At 39.5% G+C, this 14,013-nt stretch overlaps 1 protein-coding gene across 1 annotated transcript in view; it reads left to right on the top strand.

The window, feature by feature from the left end:
- Positions 1-14,013, top strand: part of RAP1GAP2 (RAP1 GTPase activating protein 2) — a 263,765-nt gene that overhangs the window by 90,132 nt on the left and 159,620 nt on the right. The gene's annotated exons all lie outside the window — the stretch shown is intronic.

Raw genomic sequence — 14,013 nt, 5'->3', positions numbered from 1 at the left:
GTGCGGCAGAAGGTGGTCCCGTAACTACAACTACAAATACAAATACAAATACTACAAATACAAATACAATGGTAGTGGCTCAAATAGCTAAGACTCTGAGCTTGTTGATCTGAAGGTCGACAGTTCAGCAGTTCGAATCCCTAGCACAACATAATGGGGTGAGCTCCTGTTACTTACTTGTCCCAGCTTCTGCCAACCTAGCAGTTTGAAACCGTGTAAAAAATGCAAAGTAGAAAAATAGGGACCACTTTTGGTGGGAAGTCAACAGCTTTCCATGCGCCTTTGATGTTTAGTCATGCCGGCCACATGACCACAGAGACGTCTTCAGACAGCGCTGGCTCTTGGGCTTTGAAACGGAGATGAGTACCGCCCCCTAGAGTCAGGAATGACTAGCACATGTGTGTGAGGGAACATTTATCTTCTCCTAATCATACAAATGAACCTATTACTTTCCATTTTAAAAAGTGATCAACCTGGTGTTTAAAGTAAGTTGCTACTTCAATCAAGGTAAAAAAATAGTCAGGTGGGTTTTATTTTATTTATTATTTTATTTTATTATTTTATTTTATTTTATTTATTATTTTATTTTATTTATTATTTTATTATTTTATTTTATTATTTTATTTTATTATTTTATTTTATTTTATTTTATTTTATTTTATTTTATTTTATTTTATTTTATTTTATTTTATTTTTTATTTTATTATTTTATTTTATTTTTTATTTTATTTTATTTTATTTTATTTTGGTCTCCTGGATCTGGAGTTCAGAAGTTACTTCCCTACATTCCTTTCATAATATCAAACATCATTGTTTCTAGAAAATAATCTAATCTAACCATCAATGTTAGAAAACCTACTGGTAGTATTGTGGCAATGAATAACTGAGTCTGTTCTAAAATCTGGAGTTTAGAAATAAATTTGGTGATAAACATAGAAATGTATGCAGTTATTGTCTGCAGTATAGAGTTCTGGCCTTAGAAACCAATTTTTTTTTTTGCTATTTAATTTCCAGGAATCATCAAGGTATTTGAGTGATTTAAAGGATGAAAGTAGATTATATAGTGAATTTCAAGTTAAATTTTTCCCTTTCTCTGCCGCAAAGGAGAATGGTGGTAGTGAGAATCCTAGAATAAATATAGAGTTAATTATTTACACATTTGGTTTGGGTAAGAAATCAAATTAGATAGATAGATAGATAGATAGATAGATAGATAGATAGATAGATAGATAGATAGATAGTCTGGAAGTATAGCTGATAGAGAGGTGTATAAAATGAGACAGAAGGAGGCGAAACAGATAATATATGCTGCTAAAGCCTCAAAAGAGGAAGAAATAGCAAAATCTGTAAAGAAGGGGGATAAAACCTTCTTCAGATATATTAGTGATAGGAAGAAGAAAAACTGCAGCATCACAAAGCTTAGTACCGGGAATAATACATGCATTAATGGGAATAAGGAGATCGCTGACCATTTCAATAGCTACTTCTGTTCAGTTTTCTCAAAGGACACCTTACAAAATAATACTATAGAGGGATATAGCATTGCTTCCAGCTGTACGGATTCAGCTCCAGTGATCTTAGAAGCCGATGTCTTAGAAGAACTTGAAAGATTAAAGATAAATAAGGCAATGGGTCCAGATGGCATCCATCCCAGAGTTCTTAAAGAACTCAGATCTGTCATTGCTACCCCCCTGACTGATTTGTTTAACCAATCCCTGTTAACAGGAGATGTTCCTGAGGATTGGAGAATGGCCAGTGTTGTGCCTATCCACAAGAAGGGCAGTAGAGAAGAAGCTGGAAACTACAGGCCAGTTAGCTTCACATCAGTTGTAGTTAAAATGATGGAGACTCTACTCAAAAAGAGGATAAATCAGCATCTAAAAAACAATAACTTATTGGACCCAAATCAGCATGGCTTTACTGAAGTCAAATCGTGTCAGACTAATCTCATTGAGTTCTTTGACTATGTCACAAAGGTGTTGGATCAAGGTGGTGCCGTGGATATTGCCTATCTGGACTTCAGCAAAGCCTTTGATACGGTTCCACATAAAGAGCTGATAGATAAATTAGTGAAAATTGGACTTAATCCCTGGATAGTTCAGTGGATTTCAAGCTGGCTGAAGCATAGACATCAGAGAGTTATTGTTAATGGCGAGTATTCTGAGCAGAGACAGGTTACAAGCGGTGTGCCACAAGGGTCTGTTCTGGGTCCTATTCTTTTTAATATATTTGTGAGTGACATAGGGGAAGGTTTGGTAGGGAAGGTTTGCCTATTTGCCGATGACTCTAAAGTGTGCAATAGGGTTGATATTCCTGGAGGGGTCTGTAATATGGTAAATGATTTAGTGTTACTAGATAAATGGTCAAAGCAATGGAAACTGCAGTTTAATGTTTCCAAATGTAAAATAATGCACTTGGGGAAAAGGAATCCTAAATCTGAGTATTGCATTGGCAGTTCTGTGTTAGCAAAAACTTCAGAAGAGAAGGATTTAGGGGTAGTGATTTCTGACAGTCTCAAAATGGGTGAGCAGTGTGGTCGGGCGGTAGGAAAGGCAAGTAGGATGCTTGGCTGCATAGCTAGAGGTATAACAAGCAGGAAGAGGGAGATTGTGATCCCCTTATATAGAGCGCTGGTGAGACCACATTTGGAGTACTGTGTTCAGTTCTGGAGACCTCACCTACAAAAAGATATTGACAAAATTGAACGGGTCCAAAGACGGGCTACAAGAATGGTGGAAGGTCTGAAGTATAAAACGTATCAGGAAAGACTTAATGAACTCAATCTGTATAGTCTGGAAGACAGAAGGAAAAGGGGGGACATGATCGAAACATTTAAATATGTTAAAGGGTTAAATAGGGTTCAGGAGGGAAGTGTTTTTAACAGGAAAGTGAACACAAGAACAAGGGGACACAACCTGAAGTTAGTTGGGGGAAAGATCAAAGGCAACATGAGAAAGTATTATTTTACTGAAAGAGTAGTAGATCCTTGGAACAAACTTCCAGCAGACGTGGTTGGTAAATCCACAGTAACTGAATTTAAACATGCCTGGGATAAACATATATCCATTGTAAGATAAAATACAGGAAATAGTAAAAGGGCAGACTAGATGGACCATGGGGTCTTTTTCTGCCGTCAGTCTTCTATGTTTCTATGTTTCTATGATAGATAAATAGATAGATAGATAGATAGATAGATAGATAGATAGATAGATAGATAGATAGATAAATGGAGAGGTGGCAGGCAGGCAGACACAGAAAATAAATGGTGGATGGATGGTTGGATGTATGGACGGACAGACAGACAGACAATGATAGATACATAATAGATGATGGACAGACAGACAGACAGACAGACAGATAGACAGACCGAAATGATGGATTTTCTCTGCCTCAAATGGTGGTTGTGAGAACCCTAGAATAAATATAGAGTTTATTCTTTAAACATTTGGTTTGGGTTAGGTAGGTAGGAAGGTAGGTAGGTAGGTAGGTGGATAGATAGATAGATAGATAGATAGATAGATAGATAGATAAATGGAGAGGCAGGCAAGCTGACAGACAAACAGAAAATAAATGGTGGATGGATGGATGGTTGGACGGATGGATGGACGAGCAGACAGACAGATAGACAGACAGACAGACAGACAGACAGACAGACAGACAGACCGACCGACCGAAATGATGGATGGATGGGTGGGTGGATGGATAGCGGGGAGGGTGAGTGGATAGATAGATAGATAGATAGATAGATAGATAGATAGATAGATAGATAGATAGATAGATAGGCAGGTAGGTAGATAGTAGAAATGCCATTTACATTAATTGGTTTTGGGAGATGCAATGAGTACCAAAAATGATGAGTACCAAACAATTTTTCCCCATAAGGAATAATGTAGTGAGTCACAAGGCAGCCAAATTCTAACATGTGTTGAGTAGCAAACAAACAATGAGCACCAGGACAAAATTTTCACATCAAAATGCGTTGAGGGAAGGAGAGAGAGAGAGAAAGAGACAAAACCTACTTTTGTATTATGAATTATATTCCATCATGTTAATGTCGATGCTTAGCAACTAAATAAACAGACCTTCAGTGGAATGGCCTATCGGCAGCCTGGTCCTTCAGATCTTATACACAAAAACACACAAAGAGTGTGTGTGTGTGTGTGTGTGTGTGTGGAGGGAGGGAGGGAGGGAGAGAGAGAGAGAGAGAGAGAGAGAGAGAGAGAGAGAGAGAGAGAGAACTTTTGTATGATGTACTATGTTAAGTCATGTCATTAACTTCGAATGGTCACTAAATGAACTGGTATAACTTGTGGACTATCTATAATATGGGAAGTAGATGTTCCAACCTACCTTCTTCAAAATACCACTCCTCCGCCTTTCCAATGCAAATTGACCAGACCTCTAAATTAGAGGCTCTAGTTAGAACCCACAGGCTGATTGAACAACAACAACAACAACAACAACAACAACAACAACAACAACAGAGGTTGGAAAGGACCTTGGAGGTCTTCTAGTCCAACCCCCTGCTTGGACAGGAGACCTTACACTACTTCAGACAAATTGTTATCCAACATCTTCTTAAAAACTTCCAGTGTTGGAGCATTCACAACTTCTGGAGGCAAGTTGTTCCTCTGATTAATTGTTCTAACTGTCAGGAACTTTCTCCTTAATTCTAAGTTGCTTCTCTTATTGTTTAGTTCCCACCCATTGCTTATGGTTCTACCCTCAGGTGCTTTGGAGAATAGGTTGACTCCCTCTTGTTTGTGGCAACCCCTGAGATATTGGAACAATGTTATCATGTCTCCTCTGGTCCTTCTTTTCATTAAACTAGACATACCCAGTTCCTGCTGCAACCGTTCTTCATATGTTTTAGCCTCCAGTCCCCTAATTACCTCCAAGACCGCCTTCTGCCACACGGGTCCCAGTGACTGGTTAGATCCCACAGAGGTGGCTGTCTCCAGGTCCCGTCAATTAGACAATGTTGGTTGGTGGGACCTAGGGGAAGAGCTTTTTCTGTGGTAGCCCTGGCCCTCTGGAATCAGCTCCCCCCGGAGATTTGTACTGCCCCCACCCTCCTTGCAAAGGTCCTCTGCAAGAGTTAAGACTCATTTATGCCACCAGGATTTGGGCCATTAGATCTTTGACCCCTGGCCGATGAATGTGTGAATGAAAGTTGATTGAATGGGAATGACTGTTTTTTATAGTTTGGTTTTTTTTTAGATTTTTTAGATTTTATATTTAATTAATTGGATTTAGAACGGTATACATTGTTTTATTATATGTTGCGAGCCGCACCGAGTCCAATTAATAAGTGCAGTCAGGCGGTAGGGAAAGCGAGTAGAATGCTTGGCTGCATAGCTAGAGGTATAACAAGAAGGAAGAGGGAGATTGTGATCTCACTGTATAGAGTGCTGGTGAGACCACATTTGGAATACTGTGTTCAGTTCTGGAGACCTCACTTACAAAAAGATATTGATAAAATTGAATGGGTCCAAAGACGGGCTACAAAAATGGGGGATGGTCTTAAGCACAAAACCTATCAGGAAAGACGTCATGAACTCAATCTGTATAGTCCGGAGGACAGAAGGGAAAGGGGGGACATGATCGAAACATTTAAATATGTTAAAGGGTTAAATAAAGTTCAGGAGAGATGTGTTTTTGATAGAAAAGTGAACACAAGAACAAGGGGACACAATCTGAGGTTAGTTGGAGGAAAGATCAGAAGCAATGTGAGAAAATATTATTTGACTGAAAGAGTAGTAGATGCTTGGAACAAACTTCCAGCAGACATGGTTGGTAAATCCACAGTAACTGAATTATGCCTGGGATAAACATATATCCATGCTGAGATAAAATACAGGAAATAGTATAAGGGCAGACTAGATGGATCATGAGGTCTTTTTCTGTCATCAATCTTGTATGTTTCTATAAGTAATAATAAATAGAATAGAATAGAATTTTATTGGCCAAGTGTGATTGGACACACAAGGAATTTGTCTTGGTGCATATGCTCTCAACGTACATAACATAAAATATACATTTGTCAAGAATCATGTGGTACAACACTTAATGATTGTCATAGGGGTCAAAGAAGCAATGAAGAAGCAATATTAATAAAAATCTTAGGATATACGCAACAAGTTATAGTCATACAGTCAACATGGGAGGAAATGGGTGATAGGAATGATGAGAAAAACTAGTAGAATAGAAGTGCAGATTTAGTAGAAAGTCTGACAGTGTTGAGGGAATTATTTGTTTAGTAGAGTAATGGCGTTCGGGAAAAAACTGTTCTTGTGTCTAGTTGTCTTGGTGTGCAGTGCTCTGTAGCGACGTTTTGAGGGTAGGAGTTGAAACAATTTGTGTCCAGGATGTGAGGGGTCAGTAAATATTTTACCCGCCCTCTTTTTGACTCGTGCAGTATACAGGTCCTCAGTGGAAGGCAGATTGGTAGCAATTGTTTTTTCTGCAATTCTGATTATCCTCTGAAGTCTGTGTCGGTCCTGTTGGGTTGCAGCACCAAACCAGACAGTTATAGAGGTGCAGATGACAGACTCAATGATTCCTCTATAGAACTGAATCAGCAGCTCCTTGGGCAGTTTGAGCTTCCTGAGCTGGCGCAGATAGAACATTCTTTGTTGTGCTTTTTTGATGATGTTTTTGATGTTAGGTGACCATTTTAGGTCTTGAGATATGATAGAACCTAGAAATTTGAAGGTCTCTACTGTTGATACTGTGTTGTCTAGTATTGTGAGAGGTGGAAGGGTGGAAGGGTTTCTCTTAAAGTCTACCACCATTTCTACGGTTTTGAGTGTGTTCAGTTCTAGATTGTTCTGGTCACACCACAAGGATAGTTGTTCAACTTCCCGTCTGTATGCAGATTCATCATTGTCTCGAATGAGTCCGATCACTGTTGTATCATCTGCAAACTTCAGTAGTTTAACAGATGGATCGTATGAGATGCAGTCATTAGTGTATAGAGAGAAGAGAAGTGGTGAGAGTACACAGCCTTGGGGGGCACCTGTGCTAATTGTACATATATCTGATGTGATTTTTCCTAGCTTCACCTGCTGCTTCCTGTCTGTTAGGAAGCTTGTGATCCACTTACAAGTGTGTTCAGGTACCGCTAGCTGATTTAGTTTGGTTAAGAGAATGTCCGGTACGATGGTATTGAATGCTGAACTGAAGTCCACAAAGAGGACCCTGGCGTAGGTCATTGGAGATTCAAGATGTTGAAGGATGTAGTGTAGAGCCATATTAACAGCTGTTGATCTATTTGCTCGGTATGCAAATTGCAGGGGGTCTAACAGTGGATCCGTGATGGCTTTCAAATGGAACATCACTAGCCTTTCAAAGGTTTTCATAACTACAGATGTTAGAGCAACTGGTCTGTAGTCATTCAGTTCCTTGATGGAGGGCTTCTTTGGCACTGGGATGATAGTCGAGCGTTTGAAGCAGGAAGGAACATAGCACAACTCTAGTGATTTGTTGAAGATTTGGGTGAAGATGGGGGCCAATTGGTCAGCTTTGTTGCTCTTCTCTGCACTCTTTCTAGAGTCTCCACATCCTACCCACAAGTACCCCTTTTGTGAGGTAATTGTAGACCACGAGGCCTGAAATATTTCCAGCTCCTCCCACCCTAGAAATTAGATACAATCATGATATCATACCACAAATTTGGTATGATATGTGTGTAATAGATATATGGAAATAAAGATCTTTAGGAAATTAACAAAAAGTGCATAGAAGGTAGCTAGGAAAAAAATTGCTACAGATGAAATATGGATAACCAAAATGATTAACAATGGATCCTGGTTGTATTTACCAGAATATTAAATACTTAATAATAGAAGAAGTTATATTTTCCCTCATTACAACTTATGTAAATTATATATTGATTGTTACTTGTTATGGTGTTGTTGGTTTTTTTTTTTTTTTGTAATTTGTAAGTGTATGTTTGTTCATTTTTGGTTGTTATGTTTTTAAAGAATTAAAAAAAATTTGAAACTTCAGATCGTGCAGAATGCAGCTGCGAGAGCTATCATGGGCTTCCCCAAATATGCCCATGTTACACCAACACTCCGCAGTCTGCATTGGTTACCGATCAGTTTCCGGTCACAATTCAAAGTGTTGGTTATGACCTATAAAGCCCTTCATGGCACTGGACCAGAATATCTCCGAGACCGCCTTCTGCCGCAAGAAATCCCAGCCACCAGTTAGGTCTCACACAGTTGGCCTTCTCCGGGTCCCGTCAACTAAACAATGTTGTTTGGCGGGACTCAGGGGAAGAGCCTTCTCTGTGGTGGAATCAACTCCCCCCAGATATCAGAGTTGCCCCCACCCTCCTTGTCTTTCGTAAGCTCCTTAAAACCCACCTCTGTCGTCAGACATGGGGGAATTGAGACTTCCCCTTCCCCCTAGGCTTATAAAATTTATGCATGGTATGTCAGTATGTATGATTGGTTTCTTAAATTGGGTTTTTAAAAAAATTAACTTAAATATTAGATTTGTTTACATTGTATTATTATTGTTGTTAGCCGCCCCGAGTCTACAGAGAGGGGCGGCATACAAATCTGATTAATAAATAAATAAATAAATAAATAAATAAAAACTATTTAAAAAAGAAAAAAGAAACAATCACGAGATGATATTTGTCTGTCCCAGTCTACATAGAACATTTCATGTTGGTTCTGGGGAAGAAGAGACACTGTTGTTCCCTAGCAACTGGAAACACCCCACGCTGTCACCCAGCCCTGATTGAAAATAGGGTTACCATCTGGCTGGGTTTTTTTCCCCCCTCTCCGCTCCATATGGGCAACTGAAGCTGCTTGTGTGCGGTTGTCTGCATTCCAGATGTTTCGACTAGCTTCCCACTTATTTATTTATTTATTTGCTTGGCCTGTTTTTCTGCACCCCGATGCCATTTGCAAACCATCCCAAGGATAATCCTTAATCCACGTATTACAGTATTATTATTTTGTTCCTGGCTTGACACATTTTCCAAACTAGTCTCCTTTGTTGCACCAGACAGTCGAGAGACAATAACCATTAATATGTACGATGACATTAACTCGATTATAGCTCATCAGAAAAGGGCTGTATCAACATCAGAACAAGCATAAAAGAAACCAGCCCTGTCAGTTAACAATATCCAGGGCCGGTCAAATCGCAGCCCCTTAATATATTTTGTTTCAAATTTCATTTTGAGAGTTTTCTGATCCAGAGCAAATAGCCAAGGGAAGAAAAATAAAAGGAAGAATAATCATGAGTCGTATCGTCCGTCTTCTTTGAGAAGAGAACTGGATATTTATTATACTGCTGGTTCTTTTTCTTCCCCAACTTTTCTGTTCTTCTTTGCTGCAGAGAATGAGAAGTATTGTTTGGCATATTTTGGGGGAAAGGCCAATAGGATTGCAGAGCTATTTTCATGAATGGTTGTGTGTGATGCCAGACTCTTTATCAAATGCAGTCTTCTTTTACCCCAGTGTTTCTCAAGGTTAGCAACTTAGAAACATAGAAACATAGAAGTCTGACGGCAGAAAAAGACCTCATGGTCCATCTAGTCTGCCCTTATACTATTTTCTGTATTTTATCTTAGGATGGATATATGTTTATCCCAGGCATGTTTAAATTCAGTTACTGTGGATTTACCAACCACGTCTGCTGGAAGTTTGTTCCAAGGATCTACTACTCTTTCAGTAAAATATTTTCTCATGTTGCTTTTGATCTTTCCCCCAACTAACTTCAGATTGTGTCTCCTTGTTCTTGTGTTCACTTTCCTATTAAAAACACTTCCCTCCTGGACCTTATTTAACCCTTTAATATATTTCAATGTTTCGATCATGTCCCCCCTTTTCCTTCTGTCCTCCAGATTATACAGATTGAGTTCATTAAGCCTTTCCTAATACGTTTTGTGCTTAAGACCTTCCACCATTCTTGTAGCCCGTATTTGGACCCGTTCAATTTTGTCAATATCTTTTTGTAGGTGAGGTCTCCAGAACTGAACAGTATTCCAAATGTGGTCTCAGCAGCACTCTATATAGCGGGATCATAATCTCCCTCTTCCTACTTGTTATACCTCTAGCTATGCAGCCAAGCATCCTACTTGCTTTCCCTACTGCCTGCCTGACTTTAAAGTTTCATTCAGAATAGAGCTGGAAGGGACCTTGGAGGTCTTCTAGTCCAACCCCCTGCTCAAGCAGGAGAAAATATACCCGTGATGGCGAACCTATGGCACAGGTGCCATGTTTCAGCTCCAGTGTGCATACACCCCCCTCCAAAGCAAACGCCCACTGAACCTGGTAGAAAAAAAAATGAATTTCACCTCTGGGCACGGGGTTTAATTACAAAATGTGGGCTTTGCTTTGTAACATCTAGATCCAACCAGCAAGGGGTATGAACTGCACAGAAAATACACTTTGGTTTCGTTAGGAAGAAATATCCCCAAAGTCAGATGGAGAGTAAATGTAGACTTGGGACAAACTTCCAGCAGACGTGGTTGGTAAATCCACAGTAACTGAATTTAAACATGCCTGGGATAAACATACAGTATATCCATCCTAAGATAAAATACAGGAAAGTGTTGGTTATGACCTATAAAGCCCTACATGGCCTAGGAGCAGACTATCTACCGCCTTCTGCTGTACGAATCCCAGCGACCGGTGAGGTCCCACAGAGTTGGTCTCCTTAGGGTTCCATCGACCAAACAATGTCGGTTGGCGGGACCTAGGGGAAGAGCCTTCTCTGTGGGGGCCCTGGCCCTCTGGAATCAGCTCGCCCCAGAGATTCGCATTGCCCTCACCCTCCTCGCCTTCCGAAAGAGTTTAAAAACTAATCTTTGCCACCAGGCTTGGGGTTTTTAGATTGTGATCTCACTGTATAGAGTGCTGGTGAGACCACATTTGGAATACTGTGTTCAGTTCTGGAGACCTCACCTACAACACTTATCAGGAAAGACTTAATGAATTCAATCTGTATAGTCTGGAGGACAGAAGGAAAAGGGGGGACATGATCCAAACATTTAAATATGTTAAAGAGTTAAATAAAGTTCAGGAGGGAAGTGTTTTTAATAGGAAAGTGAACACAAGAACAAGGGGACACAATCTGAGGTTAGTTGGGGGAAAGATCAAAAGCAGCATGAGAAAATATTATTTTACTGAAAGAGTAGTAGATGCTTGGAACAAACTTCCAGAAGACGTGGTTGGTAAATCCACAGTAACTTCCTGGGATTAACATATATCCATCTTAAGATAAAATACAGGAAATAGTATAAGGGCAGACTAGATGGACCATGAGGTCTTTTTCTGCTGTCAAGCTTCTATGTTTCTATGTTTCTATGTTTCTATGTTTTTATGTTTCTATGAGATCAACTCTGACTGCTCTTTAGAAGGCCAGACTCTGAAGATGAAACTCAAGTACTTTGGCCACTTGATGAGAAGGAAGGACTCACTGGAGAAGAGTCTGATGCTGGGAACGATGGAGGGCAAAAGAAGAGAGGGGACGGCAAAGAATGAGGTGGCTGGATGGAGTCACTGAAGCAGTCGGTGTGAGCTTAAATGGACTCCTGGGGTGGTAGAGGACAGGAAGGGCTGTAGGAACATTGTCCATGGGGTTGCAAAGGGTCAGACACGACTTCGCAACTCTCAACAACAAAGGAGTCTCAGATTGTTCTGTCACCTGTCACACTATTGTGGAGGTGCAAAACAGCCACTGCCAACAGCTCCAGAAAGAGAAGATTCACATCTTTATCAGAACAGAGAAATAGGACATCTGCAAAAACTGCTCACACAGGAAATAGTATAAGGGCAGACTAGATGGACCATAAGGTCCTTTTCAGCCATCAATCTTCTATGTTTCTATGTAAATCATGTTTTTTTTAAAAAAACGGATCACACTGCCTGGCAGAGTCAAGCAAAAATGAGCATAACTGTGGCAACAACTTCCTTCCTCATATTTCTCCATGGCTTAGCCATTTGGTATGATGTATGATGTCATCTACAACCACGCTTTAACTAGATCGCAAGTTACAGGGAAATATCAAAGAATTTCAAAATGCTTTCCCCCTGGACACCCTGCGTACGAGGACTCTTACGCGTGAGATTTTGCCTATTTTTGCCATTTTTTTTACTTTTGTGCCATATCACTGCCCTATGCAATTTATTATTTCTTTTTACCTTTCTTGCCACATTTCTGGAGTTCCCCGAGTCAAGGGTATTGTCTCCTTATATGCAAACATTGAAAGTCATTGGAAAATGTACCTTAGTCACAGGTGGAGGGGGTCACATTTGTTCTTCACAAAATAATGCAGTAATGTCAGTTTTCAATAAAGATTGAGTGGAGATTCTTCCTGTAGTTGGAGAATATTCAGTGAAAAGACCTCCAAGTCAATAAGTGAAGATGAAAAGTGGGAGGACATTTAATTTGCTCATGCTGCTTGGCTGGCTTTCAGTTAGGGGTACTTGAAGATTTCCTGGATTCATTGTTCTGAAGTGAATCAAACTAATTTGCTCTGTGAAACACCATTATCTTTTCAATTGCCCAATCCTGCAGATTTCGCAGTGCCTCTCTCGGCTCAAACCCCCCCCCCCCCAATTTATTTATTTATTTATTGTCAAACTACGTCGTCTCCGAACTGATCTAACCATAGATCACAAAATCTTCTTAATGATTACTTCACCTGCTCGTGTATTGCTGCGGTTGAAGGTCAAGTAGGACTTCATCATTAATAGGAAGGACATGATTTTATGAACTACATTTAGATCAAATCGGAGGCAACGTAGTTGCAAATTTATTTATTTATTTATTGGACTTACATGCCACCCCTCTCTGTGCACTCGTCTTCGGATAGGGGCGGCATACAAATCTAAATAAACTAAACTAAACTAAACTTCCAATCCCTGTGTTTCAAGTCTGATGGAATAAGGTATTTTGTTGCTCTGATGTGCTTGCTCAGAATCCCCTTTTCACACATTTATGTCAAGGAAACAAAATGCAAATACAGTGAAGGCTGGGGCATTCATCCCTATCTGTCCCATAAGAATGAAACTGAATCTTGGTAATTTAAACCCGCAAAGATGGATTAATGCAATTTTGTTTTAGTGAAATCTCCAGATTGGGAGATCAGTGGTATGTTTTCTTCTGTTGCAATGATCTCATTTTCCCAAGCAGGTTGATATGCTGCCTTCAAAAATGTGTTTGCATGTTGTAATGGAGGCGGAGGGGGTGAAGTAGAGGGGTGTAACAGCTGGAAACCCTGGATATTGTAGGATTTTTTTTTTCTTTTATCCCCTTTTTTCCCTATGCTTAATGTTTTCTTTTCAATCTAGATTTCGTCCCCTGGGCTTGAAGATGATATTGGAACATTATAGCAGAATTGCTAATATGCTTTCTGTTGTAGTACAAAGGAATTAGTGCTAGCATCCATATGGGAAAGATGTAAATTACAACAGTCACAACAACAACAACAATAATGTTTTTGTGAATAAAATAACTATAATAATAATAATAATAATAATAATAATAACAACAACAACTACTACTACTACTACTACTACTACTATTATTATTATTATTATTATTATTATTATTATTATTCATGCTTGGGAAATGTGATTTTGTTATACAAAATCAAGCATATCAATTTCATACGCTGTATATTACTGTTTTTTGTGAATAAAATAATAATAATAGAAAAAGGCCACCATACTTGGATTTGCGCGCATCATACAAAAATACATCACACAATCCTAGACGTTTGGGAAGTTTTCGACTTGTAATATTGTAATACAAAATCCAGCATATAAATCTGGTTTGCTGTTTATTACTGGGTTTTTTTGTAAATAAAATAATAATAATAATTCCATGGAATCCAGGAAGTGATCACTTTGGCATCCTTAGCAACCTGCCGGTGCATGTGACATCAATTGGCATGTATTACTGAAACCTGGCTGGGCCCGGAGGGAGGTGTTCCTCTCTCTGAAATTTGCCCAGCCGGGTTTCAGATATGGCATCAACCGC

The sequence above is a fragment of the Erythrolamprus reginae genome, chromosome 1 (assembly GCF_031021105.1).
Source record: "Erythrolamprus reginae isolate rEryReg1 chromosome 1, rEryReg1.hap1, whole genome shotgun sequence".
Classification (NCBI taxonomy): Eukaryota; Metazoa; Chordata; class Lepidosauria; order Squamata; family Dipsadidae; genus Erythrolamprus; species Erythrolamprus reginae.
Note: the sequence above shows the minus strand (reverse complement) of the source record. Positions and strands in the feature narration are given on the sequence as shown.